General features: G+C 34.4%; 1 protein-coding gene across 3 annotated transcripts in view; it reads left to right on the top strand.

The window, feature by feature from the left end:
• LOC129953695 (uncharacterized) overlaps window positions 1-20,208 on the top strand; it is a 248,377-nt gene that overhangs the window by 55,529 nt on the left and 172,640 nt on the right. The window contains exon 1 of one of the 3 annotated variants that reach the window (XM_056067036.1): window positions 90-461. The exons of the other annotated variants lie outside the window; for them this stretch is intronic. The gene's annotated coding sequence lies outside the window, so the exon portion shown is untranslated. Of the gene's footprint in view, window positions 1-89; window positions 462-20,208 lie in introns of those variants that run through there. 3 annotated transcript variants of the gene reach the window in all.

Here is a 20,208-nt window from a genome sequence, read left to right as displayed (position 1 = left end):
AACAATTCTCTCCGTGTCTCTATTTGTTGATAACAAAATTCAAAAAAATAATAATAATAATAACTTCATTGAATTTTGCTTTTAGTAGTTCCACCATTCAACGTTACTCAGCGGTTGGTTTTATTATTTAATGATCGAATATTCAATTTCCATCCCTTCGCGAGTTAGTCTTTTAATCAAGTTAGATACTTTATACCTTTCGAAGCGTGTTAATTTATTAATCCGCCTTTCGTAGTATCGTTTCGTTATATTTAGTTTTTTTTTTGTTGGCTTTTTAATTAAAATTAAAATTTAATCAACGTCAATCTAGCTCGCATTGTTTTTCTATAAATAAAAACAAAAAATAAAGAAAAATGATTCCCTCTTTGTGGTTTTAATCAAAAACAAACAAAACAAAATCATTAATGAACTCAACCAAAGAACATAAGAGTGTAAAATAATCCAACATCACCTTAACGAAGGTAAATCGATATAAATTGTGAGTTCTTTTTCTCTCCCTCGCAGCCAATTTTTGCTTTTCTTTTCTTTGTAAATTTATTACCTTAATCCGTCTTATCGAATTAGAATTATTATTATTTGTGCTTTAATTTTGTGTTGATATGCTCTTATTTCCATAAAGTAAAAAAAATAATAAGAGAAAGTGTATGAAGTGGTTGCAAATACTTGCCCGGTCTTTTCTTCTGATGTTTTGAGTTATAAAAAATTATAAATTATAGGAAATTTGTTAAGTAAGAACGTGAAATATTCAAAAATACGTTATCTTCAACTATGTTAACACTTGCAGTCTTGTGGTCAAAGAATTAACTTGATTTAAGATGCAAAATAAAGATTAAACTACGATTAATTGTTTGATTGGGGATCAGGCATGTATTGTATGTTGTCGAAGTAAACCAGGTTTCTTAAGGTAATAAATAGAACAATATAAGTCTTAAAGGCTTGTATCAAACCATTTATAAAATTATTTGATTTTCTTAAAACATAAATAAGAAGATATCTTAAGTGAATATTTTTTAATTCATATTTTAATAACTGACCCACGTTGCTGTAGCTAACGTTTTTTGTCATATTACATTGTTGTAAACTATTCAAGTAGAACGGTAGGAGAACATCAGACATGGTTACCACCATTTTTTTTACAAAGATACCATGGTAATCTTCATGACTGGCTTTCTATTACCGTTGCAACTTATTACAATGAAATTAATAATTATACTAAGACTGAAACATAAAAGCTGGTATAAAAATGCTGGTAAAAAAATCTTCTAATAAGAGTGCTATACAAGTGTTTTTTAAATAAAACAAAAATTGGTTTGGATATCAATTAAATTCTTTATTTCTGTAAAAGTACATTTGATGTCCACCACGAGCACGCTTGCAGAAGTCCAGTCCCTGAAACCAATTTTCGATGGTTTTCCCTTGAAAACCGATACTGCTGCAGTTTTACGTTCGATATTCAAATGAAGTTCATCAATTGTCGCTGGTTTGTTGGCATAGGCCATAGACTTGAAGTAGCCATACAGGAAACAGTCTACCGGTATCAAATCGCACTACGGAGGCGGGAAAGCGACTTGACCATTTCGTGAAATAACACGTTCTCCGACCTTGGTTTGCAATGAATTGATTGTGACATTCGCTGTGTGACTTGTGGGACCGTCCTGTTATAACCACATGTCCCCCAAGTCTATATCATCCAATTCATGCCAAAAATATTCGCTTATCATTGAAGGGTTGGAATCCCCATTAACAGTAACATGACGGTCTTGATTTTCAAGGAAGAAGTACGGGCCAATGACGCCGCTGGCTAATGAACCACACCAAACCGTAATTTTTTCGAAATTCGATGATGACTCATGGCATGGAGTACGTGAGGATTTTTGACCGACCAATACCGCATATTTTGTTTATTGACGAATCCATTCAGCCAGAAATGAGCCTTATCGCTGAAGATGGTGATTTTTCGATGAAATTCCGAATTATTTTTAAGTTGTTGGTCAGCCCAATTCACAAACATACGACGCTTTTGGTGGTCAAGCGGCTCCAGTTCGTTCGTCGTTTTAATTTTGTAAGGATATAGGCCACGATCTTTTTGGATAATTCGAGGTGTGAGAGATATTATTGGGATTTCTGCATGTGAAGCCTCAGCGGCAACAATTTTCTTGATACTACGGGTCTTTCTTTGTTTCACTGGTACGACAGCATTTTTTACTGTGTCTGTTGATTCAAATTTGTCCACTAGACGCTCAATTGTTGATCTTCTAGGACGATTATCTAGCACAATATTTTTGGTTAACCTGTCTTTCGCTATCTTAAATAGGTTCGACGGGTTTCCTATACGTAAACATGCAACATATAGCTTCCCTTGAGAAATACATGGATTTTAATAATCTAAACTTCAAATATTCATTGTTTGGCTTCGAGATTTATTTATATGAATGGCAAAAGCTAAACGAATAAGAAAATGTAACCTTTTCGAGAGTATGGTAGAATATGACGGTATCATTGCAATACGTCGCAACAGGTCAACTTTTCCTTGAAACTTTCGAGTTAAAATGGTTGCTTCAAGAATATTTCCAGTGATCTCTTTGATGACCAAATGTGTACTGTTGCATCATTGAGGTGGATTCCACTTACGCAGGACCATAATAGGCAAATCAATCTTTAATCGAAAATTATGTGGTATCATTTCAGTTATATCTAGTAAATTTAAACATTCAATTGGAAAATGTACACTACCATTTTCATTAACAACAGTATCGATTGATTTAAGACATTAGCTCGCCTTGTAAAAATTGTTGTTTTTGGAAATTTATTTCGGCTACATTTTTGGCTGCCAAAATAGACCGATGACTGAGCCAGTTATGATTCAAGTTATTACTCCGTATCCGGAAAAATACTCTGAATCAATTCTTTTTTCCTGACAAAGAAATTCCCTAGAAATTGTCTAGGGATTGTATGCATTTTATGAAGCTTATATGAAATGTTTGGAAGTTTGACATAGCGCAATCTATTTAATACTTACTCAATCCAGATAACAGATGTCGCCACCTGTTATAATCGTTTAGGTCTAACAGATATTTGTGACAGTCAAATAATAGACAAATTATTTGCAATAAAATAATATTCCGATCATACATTGAGATGTAAGCCATCCTATCTTTCAAGTTGGATTAAACTCCACAAGGTGTACACATTTGAATAAAATTGGTTAAGTAATTTGGGAGTACATCGCGGACAAATATCGTGACACGTAATTTATTACATAAAGGTAGATTTTTTAAAAACTAATGTCAAGTTAAAAAAAAACGCATACAATTCAGAAAAATGCATAAAATCTTTATTTGATCATAACTGCGCCTCGAATGGTCCATACTCTTTCCAACATTTCGGTCGGTACCTCACAAATAAATTCTAAAATGTTGTCTTCCAATGAGGCCAATTGACCGGTCCCGAACGTGAAATAAAATGTTCACCAAACTCATTTCTCAATAAGTTCATTGTTGCGCGTGCTTTGTAGCATGTGGCACAATCTTGTTGAAACCACATGTCATGCAAGTCAAGCTCTTCCATTTTGGGCAAAAAAAAGTTGGATATCATCTCATGGTAGCGTTCACCATTCACAGTTACGTTACGATTCTCATCATCTTGAAGATGTACGGTCCAATGATGCCACTAGTCCATAAACCGCACCAAACTGTCACTTTTTCTGGATGTATTGGTACCTCTTGCAATGCTTCTGGCTCATATTAACTACAAAATCGACAATTCTGCTTATTTACGTACCTATTGAGGCAAAAATTACGTTACAGTATGTCGTTCGGCCTCAATTCTTGCACCAGCTGTATTTTGAAAGGCATCACACATAAATCCTTAAGGAAAAATTTTCCACGTTGTTGGGGAACAGAGGACCATTTGCAATGAACGACGACGAATCGATATAATTGATGGTCATCATTAACAATGGCCGATACAGCTGCGATATTTTCTTCAGTACGGACTCTACGTAAGCGTGTTGGCGGTTTTATGTCCAAAAATGTAAATTTGTGCGAAATTTAGTCACAATAGCCCGAATAGCTGCCTCAGTAAGTCGTTTAAGCTGACCATAAAATAGAAGAAGCGTTCCTACAATTTTCTTAACAGGGCCGCATTTCGATATTAAAATTTAATAATTTGCTTGCGTTGTTCGTTTGTAAGATAATTCATGGTTAAATTATAGACCAATCGAAGATGTTTGACAGTAAAACAAAACACGAAACGCCCGTCAGCTGTTTAAACCAGTGTTGCCAAAAGGTTAATAGGTCACCCTCAAAATAGTCAATTTTTTCATACACATTAATTCTTCAATAAATGTACTACACAAAATTTGGAATATTTGGAATAATTTTAATTAGATATTAGATATCTCATGAAAAAATGAAGGTATTGACTAATGGTTATTATCTTTTAAAAATCCAATCGGTATTTTTTGGTATACAAGAAATAAAAACTTTCAAAGAATACTACTAACATTGCAAAAAATCGTTGCTTACTATTATTTTTTTTTTTGAAAAATACAATTGACAACTTTATATGGTTTAAATGGTTTTCTACTCAAGTACTTTGAAAAAAGAAATAAATATGTATTGACTTAAAATTTCCTTATCCCACAGAAAATATTGTTATTGCCTATTATCAATTTTACAATTTTTGATTTGCTCAGACGCAGATTTCTATCAATTTATATGCAGACATTAAATTTCTTAAATTAATTAAGCTAGATAGCGTTTCGAAAGTGTTTATTTCTTTCTACAGATTTTATCGAACTTGTATAAAATTTCCACTTAAACAACTAAACACTTTCAAGATATTGCGTGAATGATCTAAATGAATTTAAAAAAAATAGTACCAATTCTTTAGCCCATATAGACTAAAATTATTGATGAAAACTTTTAAAAGGAATTATGATTATTTATGAAACAAAATTGTATAAAAAATAGGTATTTAATTTTTCTTTATTTTTAACAATTTAAATAATTTTGAACAAATGTATAAACTTCAACTTTCTTATCAATTAAACGGATAGCTAAAATTCAGATCGTTACAATCATTCCTGACGTTGACATCCTGTCATTAAAATTTTGGCGCTACAGTCCGGGGTGGACTTGGACCTCAACCAACATGTGTCTCCAGCCAGCTCGGTCCCTAGCTAGCTGTCTCTAGTTTCGCACGCCCAGTTGGTTGAGGTCCTCTCCCAACTGGGTGCGCCACCTGAGTCGCGGTCTTCCTCCTCGGGATTGGATTCGAAGACCTTCCTGGCTGGAGCGTTGATGCCCATCCGCTTCAAATGGTAGACATGTGCATTCAAGAGGACACAAGCGTCCACAGGTTTTGTCTTCAAACCCACCTCTGTGTATTAACTCCTACTCTCACCTCCCCGCGGTGAACATCGGGTGCCTACTACCTCAACTGGAGATTGGGTTCCAACCCCAGTGGAAAGTTGTTGTGGTCAGCAAACGAGAGAGGGGGGGAGAGGTGTTTCCACTAAGGCATCTCTCCTTATCCGGGCAGCAGCGGACGAATTCTCGATATGAAATCAAGGTCTACAGTTCCAGTAAGGTTGAACTACTTAGTGAAACACCTTATAGGGCTTCTTCGACATATTCGGAGCCCAGGCCTGTAAGGAGCGGTTTATTCGGATCCCCTTCCTACAGCGTTAAAACAATATCCAGGTTTCAAAAGTAAACCTTAGTAAAACACATATTAAATATTTTTTTAAAATGATTTTTCTATTTTATTATAAAGTCTAAACGTTGAAATTGTATTTGAAACACTACATCAATTTCACCACCACGCGAATTGTAACAAGCATCGATTCTTTTGAGGTTGCTCTCGACCACGGTTTGACACATATTGCTCAAGAGTTAAAGGCTTATATGCATAAACACGATCTTTCTCCTAGTCCCAGAAAAAAAAAGACCGGCGGCGGTGTCAAATAGCATGATCTTGGTTGTCAGTTGATATCCAACGACGAGAAATTAAATTAATTATTCTCTGGAGTTGTGTAGCGTTGAAAACACACATTCTCCAAATTATATTCTTCAGTAGCAGCAAAAAAAAATCCATTATTATATGACCACAACACCGCTCCGAATTGACGTCAACAGTCGTTTCGCCGTCGTTTTCGAAGAGGTAAGGTCCAGTCACACCTCCGAAACAAAGATCGCACAAAACAGTGACTTTTTTAATGATGTAGTAGCCTCCCTTGCATTACTTAAGGGTTCTCAGAACACCATATAGGACAGTTTTTTTATTAACATACCCACCGAGTGAGAAATGTGCTTCGTTCGAAAAATCGCCGTCCACGGCCTGTTCGTCAAGCACTCATTCCACATATCTAAGATGTTGTGGATGGTCAGCTGGCTTCAGTTGTTGTGCGAGTTGGACTATATTTGGATTCAGATGTAGATCCAAATGCAAAATACGCCGTATTGTGCTGTAAGACAGTCCTAATTCCCGAGAACAACGAGAAATCGAGTTATTTGGGTCTTCGGCACAGCCTGGTGCACATGGCCTTGAAATACCTGTAACCAATCCAGTCTCTTTAAATCCATTTTCGTCAATGTCAGATTTTCAACCGAAATATGAAAACTGCTTTAACAACTTAGTTGGACAGATATCGAATTACAGCATTATACTTTCATTTCAAGAATGCAGATCCTTCAATTCTTCCCCGAATCCCCATAACTTGCCTTAAAAATCGATTTAATTGGACCTTGTCATCAAACCAATGATATTTTTTTCTTAAAGATTGATTGGATAAATCTTATGCTTAGAGCAATATAATATTCTAAGATATTTTTAAAAGCAACAAAATAGAAAGAAACAACTTCGTCACGTTTAATATACTCCAATCTAATTCACTGAGTTAAATCTTGAAGGTTGCGTGTGATGTCAAAACCATCATCCAAAGTCATGAAATCAAAAAAAAAAGAAAACGCTAGAGTTTCTTATTCCTTCTTCTGATGGTCGTTGTTTTGCTATAAACCCCACTATGTCGTATACTCCCTCCCAACCTCATTCATATTTTCCAGTGCCTGCCCTGCCTGCCCTATAGCCGTGCTTTGTCAGCCTGCATTCATTTTCTTCATGGAGAAAATATTATTATCTTAAATTTCCGACAACTGTCAAAGACAATTTTTCATGTGTCGTTTGTGTTGTATTAAACTTGACAGCATGCTGTGGAATTATGTCAGTCGCGCTGCTTATAATGCACGAAACATATGCGAAGACCTTTTATATAAACAAGGGTGGGTCGAATGTGAAATTTGTCGATATTAAAAAGGACTCAGAAAAGTTTAATTACCTTCTTTAAGTGTTATTGTCAACGAATTGTGCTTGAGTTTAAAAAAAGAAATATATTCTAGAATGTAGTTTTGTTCTTTTAAGACCTTTTCACCATCAATTAAAGCTTCGAATAGTCAACAGCTTTCCAGCTTGTTTGTGAGAACGATAGTTCCGAATCCGGTCAAGGTACTTCTTGATAAATCATTCTATCAAACATTGGGGATGATGTGACTTGTGAATCTCAAGATAAACTTTTGCTTTGAAATTCTGTTCAAAAGTTATCTCTGAATCTCTCACTATCTGTGTTTCCCCAGCTTAAAATATTCCTCTTAATCTTTATTGTGGTCTTTCGTCGGGCAGCATTGACATCAACATATTCAGCGGGGTCCATTATCTCTTTCATTTTAGTATTAAAACATCTAGATAAAGTTATTAGCTGAGACCATGATTTGGACCGTTTTTAAGAGAACCATATTTTTTAAACTTAAAAAACCATAAGGCCACAAAGCTTCCTTTTTCGTTTTAATAAATACAAAAGAGTCTATTGGTTCCCGACCTGTTCTCGCATATAGCTAAGAATTGATGATACGTGGTAGGCTAGACAATCTTTAAAATCAATCATCTTGAATTTATTTCCAATTTTCTAAGGTTCCTGTGGGAGAGATCTATAGAACAGGATCCTTTGCTTACAACATTTAAACGAAAAGATATTGGCCCGTCCTTATTGATTCTTGGATATTTTTTAAACAAAGACAGTAAGTTACCTGGAGTTTGATGAAGACCAGCAACAGATAAGTCGGTATCATATCACAGCTCTTTCCACCGAGGTCTACAATAAAGCTGAGCTCTTTATGTAGCTATTTCGAATTTGAATGATAAATGAAGCTTTTCCAAATTGAATTCAAAAATCCAGATAACGACTTTTCTACAACGAAGAAAGAAGGAATATATCACGGTATTTCCAAGGTGGTATTTAGCCAAATCTGTGAGTATTGAAATATGCTCTTTTGCTTTAGTGAATTTGTGAATTTAGGTGGCTTTTTCTTTTTCCTAACTAATGTCCTGTTATTTTTTAAATCAAAATAGCTCAATGCTTTTTCCATTTCTAAAAGATCTTCTTCATTTTGAAAAACATATGATGCCGTTTTCGGGCTTTTTCTTAGTTTTGAAAAATAGAACCGATTTTTTCGGCGATGCGGTTGATTGTTGAGGATGAAAAACCAAAGGTGCATATTTATAGCCGGTAACAAAAATTTAGGACATCTTGTAGTGCTTTGAAACTTATGGGAAAAGATTAAAAGAAACTTACGTATTAATGCAACCTTTTAACCGGTATTCAAAAATGAGAATTGCAACAAAAATTTCCCGCTCCACCCTAATGTACATTTATACAAAAGTCGCCTTCGCCTTGAATAATATTTTTGTCAGAGTAGTAGTAGTAGTAAGAAGGATATAGAGAGGAGACAACACTTGTGAATTGTGATATGTCCTTTTGTACATAATATCAACTATACAAACTCTCCATAAAAACAAGCATGCGAGCAAGGATATGATGGAAGGATTTGACATTGGGGTTTGAGGGTGGAGGTGGTGTGGTGGATGGTTCGAAGGATGTTTTCTATGCAAATGTACACAAGACTGTGGAGCATGTATTTATTCTCATGTACTTTATTAAATTATGTCAAGCGTTATGCGTGTCGCATGTCTGTCGAATGTTTAAACAAGAATATTTCCATTTCAAAGGACTCACATCAGAGCCAACGCCAGCGGCAACGCAGTAGAGTAGCGCTTTAGCTCTGGATGGAGGAGGTAGCGAGGAAGGGTTTCATGTGATGATGGGCTTGCTTGGGGTTGGCTGTGGGCTCATATATTACACTGAAAAAATCTTTATTTTAATTGTGGTGGTACAATTATAATCACATAAAATTATCGGAAATATTGTATGCTTGACTAGCAGACCTGTATTAACGTTGCTTGGATAAGGGAATAAGAACGTTTTTGGCTATTTAAAAGTATTTTCTTAATTCCCTTGTTTATTGTAAGCATTGTTCTACATTCTTAAATGTTTTTTTCATTTTTTTTGTTATTTAAATATTAATTCAAAAATTTCAAAAATTTGAGTGTTTTATAAAACCCACTTGCACCTGCTACCAGTTTTCCTTTGCTGTTTCTTGTGTTTGTGTCATTTTCTCTGCTACATTATGTTTTTTTTTTGTCTGCAGAAATGTGTTAGGGGAGGTTTTTGTGGGTTGATGTGTCAGTATGGATCTGGGGACAAAAGGTTAATGGCAATGGCTGCTTTATGGTTTAATTATATAATTTTTTTTGAAGACACCATAAAAGAGTATGGTTTTGCGTTAATTAATGCGTTATAATTCATATTTTATTTGATGGGAGTATTTAATAAACATTTCTATTAAAAAACTCACAAATATTACGCAAGCTAAACTTAATTTGTTTGTGGTTGTAGAAAATAAAAAATAATTTAATAAAAGGTAGCTAAATTGTTATGTATTCACTTCCATACTTTTTATATCGATGATTTAAATGTATGAAAATATGTTAGAAATATCATAATTAATTAAATTGATTGATTACTAATTAATTTATTTATTGATGGTTAGGGTATAGAACAAAGAGTGGAAAAATAAAGGTTTTATTTATGTTTAAAAAGAATGTTTTGATGTTTAACTGTCAAATGTTCATAATTCTATTATTAAAAACAAAAAAATCGAGATTGTGTCTCTGTTAAACATTAATAGTGACAACCAAATAATAAAATTGATATAACATTAATTTGTTTTTAAGTTATAGCAGAACAAATTTAATTGTGTGTGCATTAGAAGACTTGAACTTTTTCTATGATATAAGAATTATCTTTCAAATATTTGTTTAGTGTTTTGTTGATGCTCAAACATGATGGACTTTTAAAAATTTTTTAAAAAACAAAAAATATATAAAAATTTTAACGTTTTAACATTTTTTTACACAGAACTAGATATAGAAAAGTTTATTTTTAGAGTCTTTAATATCTTAGTTGCACAGAAAACCCTATTGCAGTTCTGGAAACTAAAATTAATTTCCTATAGAAATATGCTGCTTTCTTGGTTTATTGGACTATATTTTCCTTAAGTAGACAATTTGTTTCAGTTTTTAAAACTAAGATATCGGATTTCAAAGCCAAGCAATAAATAAATCATCTTAGCAAGTGGCTGCACTATTCTTGGCTGACAACACCCGAAGAAAAGTATGTCGATATTTTAGCTGAGGTAAACCACCTGACTCAATTAGTTGACGAGAAAACTCGGATTCCTCACGTTGCAGGTCAATCAGCCAAATTTCAAGACTTGTTTCTTACCTCTGATTCAAATAAATTAGTGTATTACCACCTCTAGGCACATCGGACCATTGTGTTATATTTGCTAATTTCTCATGCCAAAAAAACCCTATGAGAGCCTAATGGCAATATGAGAAAGCCAACTGAAACGGTCTCAACGACTTCTTCAGAAACTTTTACTGATCACTATGCTTCCTCGATAGTGGCTTTATTCTTTAACGAATGAGAAATGTTATCCCAAATAGGGTAAAATCTATCACACCTAAAGAAAACTTATGTTTGGATTCGAGCTATAAAGAGGTTTCCGGATTAATAATAAACCAACTATACTGAGGAAAACCGGAATAAGTTCAAACAAGTTAGAAATACTTGTAACGGACACACTCAACGCATTAAATGTTTGCATGGCCAGAAATTATGGAAAAAAATCTACAATGTCCCAAAGGTAGTACAAATTTCTGGTCATTTGTAAAAAATTGGCGCAACACTACGTCATCGTCAGTTCCTGTGTTCTTTTGCAATGACACTCCTTTTGTAAGCTCAATTGATAAAGCCAATTAGCTTGTAGCACAGTTAGCTGTTGATTCCTGTACTTGAAAGCGTAAAGGACTCAATAGAACGAATCTTCTTTATCACACTTAGTTGCTAGAGTACTAAAAGATCTTGACATTCACAAATTCAGGGATAATATCAACGCTTTTGTTCTCAAGAGCTGTTTTTCAACGCTGGCAAAACCACTGTGTAAGCTGATCCATCTATTCTATTATACAGGTCTCTTTCCGAGTAGATAGAAAACTGAATTTGTCCAGCCTGTCCCTAAAAAAGTCTAATGTTCCATCCCCATTGTCCAATTGCACTTACTTTACTGTCATAAAAACACTGATCAATTTTCAGCTTAAGAAATAGCTTGAAGCTTCTTTATGCCCCGCAGTATGAATGTCGTTGCAATAGGTCCACTGGTAATCTTATGATTTATCTCACCGAACAGTGTAACAGATCTTTACATCGTTTTGGAGAAAGTAAGATTATTGCACCTGATATTTCAAAGGCATTTGATAGAGTTTGTCATCAAGCTCTCTTATCAAAAATGCGTGCTCTTGTTATTGTTGAATCTTTTCTTTGTTGGGTTATAAATTAGCTTTAAGAAGGTTCAATTCAAGTAGTATTAGACGGGTTCAAATCTTATATCCACAAAATAAACGCTGTTGTGCCCCAGAGCTCCGTTTTGTCTCCGACGCTCTTCTTTATTTTTATAGATTATCTTTTGTCTGAAACTTCTAACCCACTACATTGTTTCGCTAATGACAGTTCCTTCAGCTTTTCATATTCGTTTTTAAATTCTCATCCTTGTTCTTCGGATGTAGACTAATAACGGCAACTTATGGTAAACTAATTAAATTTTAATCTTGACAGCATTGTTTAATGGGGGATCAAAAACCGTGTACTGTCGCAAAAGCGTAACCTTTCCCAATACCACTTTCCATGAGCGGTACTTGCATCGAGGAAATTGAACAACTATCAGTCCTAGATGTGTTCATCACAAACCACTTGTTTTGGTGTGATCACATATTTGACATCGCCAAAAATACTGCTAAGTGATTAGGTTTTCCCTGACGATGGAAGAAGTTTTTACCCCTTCTGATCTGGTTATAATTTGCAAAGCTTTTATTCATTAAAAACTAGACTATAATTCTCATATTTTGGCTGGTGCCACAATAACGTACATGAGTCTTGTGGATAGAATTGAAAAATTAGCCCTAAAAATGATAGGAGATCGTGTTCTTACCTAGTCTTTAATACCGCCGCAAGGTCTCATGCCTATCATTTTTTTGTTGTTATTTTTATAAACTGTAATTCCCGTACCGCTAGGAATGCCAATCAGTTTAACCTTGAGCCAAATTTCGGACTGTTAAGTAAAGAGATTATTTCCTTAGCTGCATTACACTAATGTGGAATGCTTTACTAGACTCAATATTTCCCACTCATTACAATGTGCAGACATACAAAACCAATGTACATCTCCTTTCTAATCCTATCCTCCTTTTCTAATTGCTTGCACTGTGTTTATTCATAATAAGGGTATTCATAACCCCTTTAGTGGGCGCACGATATAAACCAAAAAAAGTTACAGCGTCGAGCAACATAACCATATATCAAAACTTTATTATCGAAATATGTGTTCTCTAGTAACAACGATGGGAGCGTTGCATCCTTTTTATTGGGTACATTGTCCTACTCCTAAGTTGACTCTTTAGCCAAATTAAAGTCTAACGGCTCATTAATAACCAATCAGCAATTACATGCAACATCTGCTGAAAAAATCGTTTCTTTTTATTTATGTATGCAGAAGAATCCGACAAGAAATTGAATCAACAACATAATTTTTCGTCGTGATTTGGGCCTACACCCATACAAAATCCAACTTGCCCAGGAACTACAAGCAAGCGACCATACGCAGCGGCTAGTGTTTGCTAATTGTACAATTTAGGTTCAAAAATCATATTTATTGATTTTTCATTTATTTTTCACCTGCGTGAATAAATTGAAGGATTTGGGACGACACCAATTCACGCGAGAATCTGAAAATGAAAATATTTCCTGTATTTTATGATTTGAAATTGTAACTTTAAAAATAGCTTGTTTCCAAAAAACTAAATGCCATTCGATTTTTCAAAAATACTTAATTTGTCGCAATTTTTATTTGAAAATCGTTAGATTGGTTATCACCCGAGTAACAGTAGATTTACTAGCATTCACCTCAGCCTTGATTTTACTAATAGAAAGCCTTGAATTTGAAGCAGCTTTCACTATCGCCCACTTTTCCTGAAATTATGTGGCTTTTATATACATAGCTCTTTGCATCCTTGAGGTAGTTATATACGGTAGCACTACATTTGACCGCAGACCAAAATCACTTTTTGCATTCCCAAAATAACTTATTTTCAAATCTCGCATTACAAAATCCCGCAGTGCAAAATCTCGCATATTAGAAAAAGTCAACCAGTGATTAATGTTTATATAGCAATTAAACTATTTTTTGCATTTATTTAACAGAAAACTAAACGATAATGTTTTTTATTACTAACAACAAAAACATTTTTTAACCAAATTAAATAAAAAAAACTGTACAATTCAAATAGGTAGCTTAATATATTCCCAAGCCTATCAAAGATATAGATTTCGAGCTATGATCTTTAAATATTTAACTTTGGAAATCCGTTGTCTCTTTTTAAAGATCGATGTTAAGGCCTTATTGCGAATTACTGTTCGGCTGCGCTGTTTCGAATTTCTGCAGCTTTTGGATTGTTCAAGTTTATGCCTTCTCATTATTAACTCACTGGATAAATGACCAACAAGGCTATAGCCACTTACGATGGAGTTAAGCCGCCTGTGCCACGCTTCTACATTATTTTGTGTTCTTGGTAAATTTGTTGAAAACGTGTCAACAACATTCCAAAAACTCGGATTGTATTGGGAGCAGTGTAACCTGAGACTTGTTGGTTTTGACTTCTCCGGTTATATACACTTTGTTGAACCAATTGCCAATTTTTCTTGCATCAGGGTCATCAAAACTATTTTTCAAAGCTCGAAAATAATCCGAGACCTCATCTTCTGGCACAAACGCCAAGCTTTTTATCATTTTTACTTGAATTGAAAAGTTTTCGTTGTTGCCGTATTTCGACTTTAGCCCTTCTCTTTGAACTTTACGCCAAATTATTTGACCAAAGTGAAATAGGCAACCCTTAAATACACAATTTGTGCAAACTGTTTTCACGGCCAATGGAACACATTTTTCAAAATCCGTTATAATTTGCTGTGGATCTAATTTGATGTTCATTTTAACGCTTAATTGCTGCATTCCTTAAAGAATTCAGTATATAAAACCTTTGTTTTTCACGTCATTAAGCAGAAAATGAGAGGAATAATGTTGGTTTCGATTTTACTTTGTATTGTGTATAGCTAGCGCATTATTGAAGATAACACATCAAATTTTCCGTCCATTATCCAGCACTGGGCTTTACTCAAAAGTTTTATGCTAGATTTGGTACCAAGAACTATAATCAAGTCATCATTTTTATTCGTTTTTCCGACAAAACAAATAGTTCACCTTCACAAAATTTCAACGAGTCTGGGAAGCTTATGTCACTCAAAGTCTTCGGTTCTCTCAGATTCTTACAGCGCACACGTGATATTGTTTTTTTCAGGGCTTTTGTGTTCGGGAGGTAGGATCTGCAATCCGGTTGACATTGGACAACATTGTTAGCTATAATTTGGCTTGGTTTTTCAGCAATACACCTTGCATCATTTTTTATTTTAGACGATATTTTACTGATTTCTTTTTGATATGCATCAGGGTCATGACTATGGGCACTCGGATTTTTTAAAATAGTATGGCAATCACTAACTTTACATTCAGCGTGTACACGACTTTTACAAAAAAAATTCTTTTTTTTTTTACAACACACCCAAGAATATTTTTCTTCATTTTGTCTTTCTAAATGATAACTATAACCATCTATTATAAGTTTTTTTTTATGAGAGTCTTCTAAGCTTATTTCAATTTCCAAAAGAAAAACCACGATGATTTTAAATTAATACTCATAAGAATACTGCACGATTATAACTGAGTATTGCTTTCTTATCACTTAAAAAGCTCAATAGTTTCGGTAAAAAAAGAGAACGGGAAACTGTACAGTTTTTGTTGTACATAATCATATTAAGTTGCACTTTGATTTCATGCTCAGCTTGAATCATCAATTGAAAGAGTAATCTCTCTTGTAGGTATTCATTTTAAAAGTTTGTTGATTGCTTGGCTTATCATATCTTATATCAATTAAAGCAATAAATTAAAATGAAAATTAATCGTTAGTCCCATTTTGTTTTATGCTGCAATAAGTCTGATAAGTCGCGCGCGCGAATTAATAAATATTTTATTTTAAATGCGAGATTTCAAATTTCGGGATTTGCAAAAGCGAGATTTTGTGATTGCGATATTCTAAAAAACAAGATTTTAGTTTGCGAGATTTTGTGAACAAGATTTTAAGTTGCGGTCTTTCATAGCCAACCCGTTGTATACAGCATTTAAGCTTCTTCTAATTTAGCTAAAAATAAAAACAATCAGTGTGTCCTTTTGTCTGATTTAAAACACTCTAATTGGTACATTTAGATCTTGTCCCTATCCATGTGACACAACAACAAAAACAGCTACTTTTTATGGCCTTCTTTGGAAAAGTCGTCATGAACTAAGGTTCATACATACAGGTATATCATTCATTCCACATTTGTTTTTGTTTATTTTTAAACCTAAGGGTTTGACAAATAACGTAAAATTAAAAACGAAAAATGCTTGTCCCTATCCATGTGACACAAAGTGTTTATTTAAAAATATATTGCTTTTTAATGTCAGAAACCATTATGGCATAAACTTACAATTTTGAAAACTGTATGAAATACTTTACATTTCTAAACTGAACATAGAAGATCATGAAAGCTAGCAAGGTCTTTTCTAAAAGTTAAAATCTCAAAATAGTGATGTGAAAGCCACAAATAATAATTGTAATAAATCAAAATAAGCTCAAACCTCGTCTAATACGCCACTGTTAAAATTGTTTGACAAATTTGATTTTGTCGTTCGAAATTTTTTGAAAAACCCAATGAAATCCCTCACTATCCGTCTTATTTTATCGCTTCAGTTTTAAAAATGTACTCATTACAGTGTTTCTGTACTTTTTCCTAATGAAATGCGTTACCATCAACAGTGAACTCCCCTCACCCTTAATCCTGATGGATGTTAAACAAAAATATTGTCATTTAAAAAAAAAAAACAGGAAATATCTACATAAAGGATTTCTTTGTTTTTCATTTATGACAATAAATATATTTTTCATGATTTATTTCCACCACTACATGAACATATAAGTAAAGTTACAAATATCGATGCGTAGTTTGGGGTTGGGGATGGTGGGTGAACGGGGGCTGAAATTATTCCACATCATCACTAACAGCAAATAGTATAGTCGTCATTTTTCGAGTTGAGTCGTTTTCAATTTTATGTCGGTAGATCCTTTTTTATTTTTGACTTGAATTTTTGGTGTGATTTACTTTTTTTCATGTGTGTTTGTTTAAAACAACAACAAAAAAAGGATTTCAGAATCAGTATCGTGGGTTTATTGGTCCTGTATTTTCGAAGTACGTATTTTGTATAGATCGACATCATCGTGCAGTTGGTTTTCGGAGTAAAGTACATAGAAGGGTAAAAGTAAACATCATCCCCCATCCCCAACTCACACACACAGATATGCGAACTCAGTATATGAATTTCAATTGAATTCTTTTCCCACCAAGCCAATATTTTTGTCGGTACTAAAACAATAAATCTAACCAACCCATTTCCACTATACATCACATCCGTTGGACCGCCCACCCGCCCGCCCGCCCGTTCAACCCCGACCCAGTCTCATCCACCCTGGTGTTACTTTGTGGTACTAAAGGCTTCCCAATGCATTCATTCGTATAGGGGAGGGAGTATAGGGGTCGATATATATTGTTGTTGTTTTTTCTTCTATTTTTGTAGTCTCTTTCCAAGCCATTTCAATTTTCGGGAATTCAGGAAATTTGTGCGGAATTTTGTTCTGTTTTTTATTTTTTGAATGGTGTAAAAGTTGGAACTGCTGTTAGGGGCGGAAGGGTGCAGTTTGCTACAGAACTATGGCACACATTGACTATCCACTTGGAAGCCAATAAACTTATCTTTCGGATAGTTCGTACAATATTGAACTCCATAATAGCTGGGGCCTGCGGCGCGGTTTATAGTGTGGTGTGGCATGGTCTATGGTCTATGGTGTGGTATTGTTTGGGTTTTGATGGAAAAAAAGCTGACATTAAACTGATGCAGAGATACTATTTCGAGGAATCATTTTCATCCCGTGTTTTCTTTTTTTTGTTGTTTTCGTTTTCGATTTAACCATTTTTTGGTTCGTTTTGTCGGAAGATTGATTGCAGTTGAAGTTAAAACATCAATTCTGAGTTTGAACAACTTTTCCATATAGAGTCCTTAATCCTTATATTCGCTGTACCTACTGATGCCTATGTACCCACAAAAATATTCGGTCAAAATTCATCTGCAATATATAATATATATGTATGTGGAGTTGAGTTTATATGTTTGGTGATAAATCGGGTCAAGAGATGCAATTAAACATCACAACGATGAATCGAGCTTAATTAAATTGATTTCTTATTTACGACAGGAAATGGAAATTGTGTTTGCTTAGAGTTCAATTTTGCACATATCCTGTGCTTTATATAGAGGTTATCGTAACATTGGTACACTTTCCTATATGTACTATACAAACATTATGTTATTTCATTTTAGTTGATGATGAATTTGAATAGGGTCAGGTGTAGTATATATGTTTGTGTGTAGCTCCACTACAAATATTTAAAGGATGTGTTGAAATGCAGAAAACGATTTGTCATTTTCATTTTCAAAAAAAGGAAGTTCTTTATATAAAACGTGTGTGGCAAGTGTTTGTCAAGTTATGTTGACTAATTGAAATTGAATATTCTAAAACATTTACCGGATGTTGAAGAGCTTGCTCTTTGAAGAAATAAAATAAAATTAAAAAAAAAGGAATCAGAGAAAACACACACAATTTTACTCATGACCAATTGCAAAGGATGTGTTGATGAATATAAGGATTGAACTTGTGTGATGTTGTTCATGAAGAAGTTAAATTTAAGAGGATTTAAGATTCGCAATTGAATTGGTTCCAATTTAGAAAATTCAACATATTATATGCTACATTTCTGAAGTTAGGATTAAAAATAAACTTCTTTGAATGGCAACTGCGGTTGGTTTTAAGTTTTACAACATGCACTAAAAAAAGAAGATAGTAACAAAATAGAGTACGATCAATTTTGAGTAAGCATTTACATAAGTTTATAAAGATGTAGGTCCAAAACTATTTTTAAGTATTCGAATGGAGTAGGAAACACTTGGGCTAGTTTAATGGCCCATTGTGATACCACATAACTCTTGAGTCTTTCTTCTAAGGTCAATGAATCCAGTTTGAGTCCCTTACGAAACGTGAGAGACTTACTTACTAACGGTGGCGCTACTGTCCTGTGTGATCTAGGGCCTCACTCAACGAACTTTGTGAGAGACTTTTTGTGTTATCATGATTGAGATCGTTTGGATTATTATATGCAGAGCATATTCAGGGTAGGTGAAGAACTATTTCCTTCGCTTCCTTATACATACAAATGTTGCAAAAGTTATTTGAGAATACGCCTAGCCACGTGGCGTGCTTTCCTATTGAACAGTGTCGGTTTATGACAGCAATTATCGAGCTTATAGGCGATCTGCTAAAGCAGCACTTTCGTCGCCTTAAATCTGGTGTAGACCAGATGTGGTTTGTGACCTGACATTCGGTGATGTTAATCTAACAGCTTCATAACTTCCTGCATTAGCAACAGTTTACATGTAGCGATTGGTTTGACAGCATTTGCCAAGCCTGGCGAGTTTATCTGCCATACAGTTTTCTGGAATGTCTCTATTTGCCGGCACCCAGCCAAGGTGAATATAAAGCTGTTGTACCATCTCCATTAGAGATGATCGATAGTTATAGACTGTTTTCGAGTTTGTAGAGACAAAGTCCAGAGATTTGATAGGGCTGACTATCTGAGAAAATAAGGATATCAGATGTTGATTTCACTGTTTCTTTAAGCCAAAGTCCAGAGACAAGACAAGACAATGATTAGGAAAGCAGCATGAGATACTTTATTTCAGTCGTTCAGAGTACACACCTCATCTATCTCCTTCTTTTGGTTTTGATCCATCTGTGTAAAAGTGGACTGACTCATCTTTCCTGAATGCTCTATCCACCCAAACAAAATTGTAAGGTAGAGAAATCTGGAAGTTTCTGTCGAATTGTAGTTGGGGGATGATGTAATCTTTGTGCTTTGGAATTGATAATAAAAACCTAAGAATAACGATGTTGATGTTATTCCACTGCGACAAAGCTTTTTCAAGAGGTGTTAGGTAGAGTAGGGTCATGAAAAGCGATCCGTTTAAACATAGGCAAGTTGAACGTTATACTTTATTTATTTTGTCACGGTTTTTAGCTTCTTCTAAAGCAGTTCACCTTACTTCAACACGTTACATTATAATCGGTCTGACTACCAATGTGTGTAGCCAATGCGTGATTTGGGGTTGTAATCCCCATTTATTACCGATAGCTTTTTTGCAAGAAAAGAGAGCTTCAGTAGATTTGTTTACTCTTTCTTATACATTGCGTTTCCAATTTAGTTTTTTATCTAAAATTAAAATAAGACCTAGGTACGTAACCTCGTCTGAGAATTTTAATTAGTTTCCTTTAATATAGGGAGGGTTTACAAATGGTATTTTGTATTTCCTGAAAAAAGGAATAAATCGGTTTTGTGTGGGTTAACACCCAGTCCACACCGATCAGCCCAAGGAATTAGTCTGTCTAGAACATTTTGTAAGAATTCTTTAAGGTGCTTTCCTGAAACACCTACAATCACTCTGA

Source organism: Eupeodes corollae, chromosome 1, assembly GCF_945859685.1.
Source record: "Eupeodes corollae chromosome 1, idEupCoro1.1, whole genome shotgun sequence".
In the NCBI taxonomy this organism is placed as follows: domain Eukaryota; kingdom Metazoa; phylum Arthropoda; class Insecta; order Diptera; family Syrphidae; genus Eupeodes; species Eupeodes corollae.
Note: the sequence above shows the minus strand (reverse complement) of the source record. Positions and strands in the feature narration are given on the sequence as shown.